This window comes from Durio zibethinus, unplaced genomic scaffold (assembly GCF_047325235.1).
Source record: "Durio zibethinus cultivar Kanyao isolate XHJ-2024 unplaced genomic scaffold, ASM4732523v1 HiC_scaffold_3, whole genome shotgun sequence".
Lineage (NCBI taxonomy): Eukaryota > Viridiplantae > Streptophyta > Magnoliopsida > Malvales > Malvaceae > Durio > Durio zibethinus.
Window position 1 is genome coordinate 3,471,293 of NW_028323044.1, and position 2,500 is coordinate 3,473,792.

Below are 2,500 nucleotides of genomic sequence, written 5' to 3' on the forward strand. Positions count from 1 at the left end.
CACGTGAAGGCTTAGGGGACCATTGTATGAATTTACAAGCCATAAAAATGGCATTGGCACGGCAGAAATTTGAAGATGTGCCTAAACCCACCAGGGCCCAGCGTGTGCCGATGGTGCTCGAGGCAACCGCCCGCACCAGGGCCCAGCGTGTGCCGATGGTGCTCGAGGCAAGCGCCCGCACCAGGGCCAGCGTGTGCCGACGGTGGTCGAGGCAACCGCCCGCACCAGGGCCGATAGTGTGCCGATGGTGCTCGAGGCAACCTGTCGCACCAGGGCCCAGCGTGTGCCGATGGTGATCGAGGCAACCTGCCGCACCAGGGCCCAGCGTGTGCCGATGCTGGTCGAGGCAAGCGCCCGCACCAGCGCCCAGCGTGTGCCGATGGTGCTCGAGGCAACCGACCGCACCAGGGCCCAGCGTGTGCCGATGGTGCTCGAGGCAACCTGCCGCACCAGGGCCCAGCGTGTGCCGATGGCGCTCGAGGCAAGCTCCCGCACCAGGGCCCAGCGTGTGCCGATGGTGCTCGAGGCAACCTGCCGCACCAGGGCCCAGCGTGTGCCGATGGTGGTCGAGGCAACCTGCCGCACCAGGGCCCAGCGTGTGCGGATGGTGCTCGAGGCAAGCGCCCGCACCAGGGCCCAGCGTGTGCCGATGGTGGTCGAGGCAACCGCCCGCACCAGGGCCCAGCGTGTGCCGATGGTGGTCGAGGCAACCGCCCGCACCAGGGCCCAGCGTGTGCCGATGGTGGTCGAGGCAACCTGCCGCACCAGGGCCCAGCGTGTGCCGATGGTGGTCGAGGCAACCTGCCGCACCAGGGCCCAGCGTGTGCCGATGGCGCTCGAGGCAACCGACCGCACCAGGGCCGAGCTTGTGCCGAAGGTGGTCGAGGCAAGCGCCCGCACCAGGGCCCAGCGTGTGCCGATGGTGGTCGAGGCTGCCGATGATGGTCGAGGCAACCTGCCGCACCAGGGCCCAGCGTGTGCCGATGGTGCTCGAGGCAACCGACCGCACCAGGGCCGAGCGTGTGCCGATGGTGCTCGAGGCAAGCGCCCGCACCAGGGCCCAGCGTGTGCCGATGGTGGTCGAGGCAACCTGCCGCACCAGGGCCCAGCGTCTGCCGATGGTGGTCGAGGCAAGCGCCCGCACCAGGGCCCAGCGTGTGCCGATGGTGGTCGAGGCAAGCGCCCGCACCAGGGCCCAGCGTGTGCCGATGGTGGTCTAGGCAACCTGCCGCACCAGGGCCCAGCGTGTGCCGATGGTGGTCGAGGCAAGCGCCCGCACCAGGGCCCAGCGTGTGCCGATGGTGGTCGAGGCAACCGCCCGCACCAGGGCCCAGCGTGTGCCGATGGTGGTCGAGGCAACCTGCCGCACCAGGGCGGAGCGTGTGCCGATGGTGGTCGAGGCAACCGCCCGCACCAGGGCCCAGCGTGTGCCGATGGTGGTCGAGGCTGCCGATGGTGGTCGAGGCAACCTGCCGCACCAGGGCCCAGCGTGTGCCGATGGTGGTCGAGGCAACCGACCGCACCAGGGCCGAGCGTGTGCCGATGGTGGTCGAGGCAAGCGCCCGCACCAGGGCCCAGCGTGTGCCGATGGTGGTCGAGGCAACCGCCCGCACCAGGGCCCAGCGTGTGCCGATGGTGGTCGAGGCAACCTGCCGCACCAGGGCGGAGCGTGTGCCGATGGTGGTCGAGGCAACCGCCCGCACCAGGGCCCAGCGTGTGCCGATGGTGGTCGAGGCTGCCGATGGTGGTCGAGGCAACCTGCCGCACCAGGGCCCAGCGTGTGCCGATGGTGGTCGAGGCAACCGACCGCACCAGGGCCGAGCGTGTGCCGATGGTGCTCGAGGCAAGCTGCCGCACCTGGGCCCAGCGTGTGCCGATGGTGGTCGAGGCAACCGCCCGCACCAGGGCCCAGCGTGTGCCGATGGTGATCGAGGCAACCGACCGCACCAGGGCCCAGCGTGTGCCGATGGTGCTCGAGGCAACCTGCCGCACCAGGGCCCAGCGTGTGCCGATGGTGGTCGAGGCAACCTGCCGCACCAGGGCCCAGCGTGTGCCGATGGTGGTCGAGGCAAGCGCCCGCACCAGGGCCCAGCGTGTGCCGATGGTGCTCGAGGCAACCGACCGCACCAGGGCCCAGCGTGTGCCGATGGTGCTCGAGGCAACCTGCCGCACCAGGGCCCAGCGTGTGCCGATGGTGGTCGAGGCAAGCGCCCGCACCAGGGCCCAGCGTGTGCCGATGGTGCTCGAGGCAAGCGCCCGCACCAGGGCCCAGCGTGTGCCGATGGTGATCGAGGCAAGCGCCCGCACCAGGGCCCAGCGTGTGCCGATGGTGGTCGAGGCAAGCGCCCGCACCAGTGCCCAGCGTGTGCCGATGGTGGTCGAGGCAAGCGCCCGCACCAGTGCCCAGCGTGTGCCGATGGTGGTCGAGGCAACCGGCCGCTCCAGGGCCCAGCGTGTGCCGATGGTTATCGGGGCAACCGGCCGCACCAGGGCCCAGGGT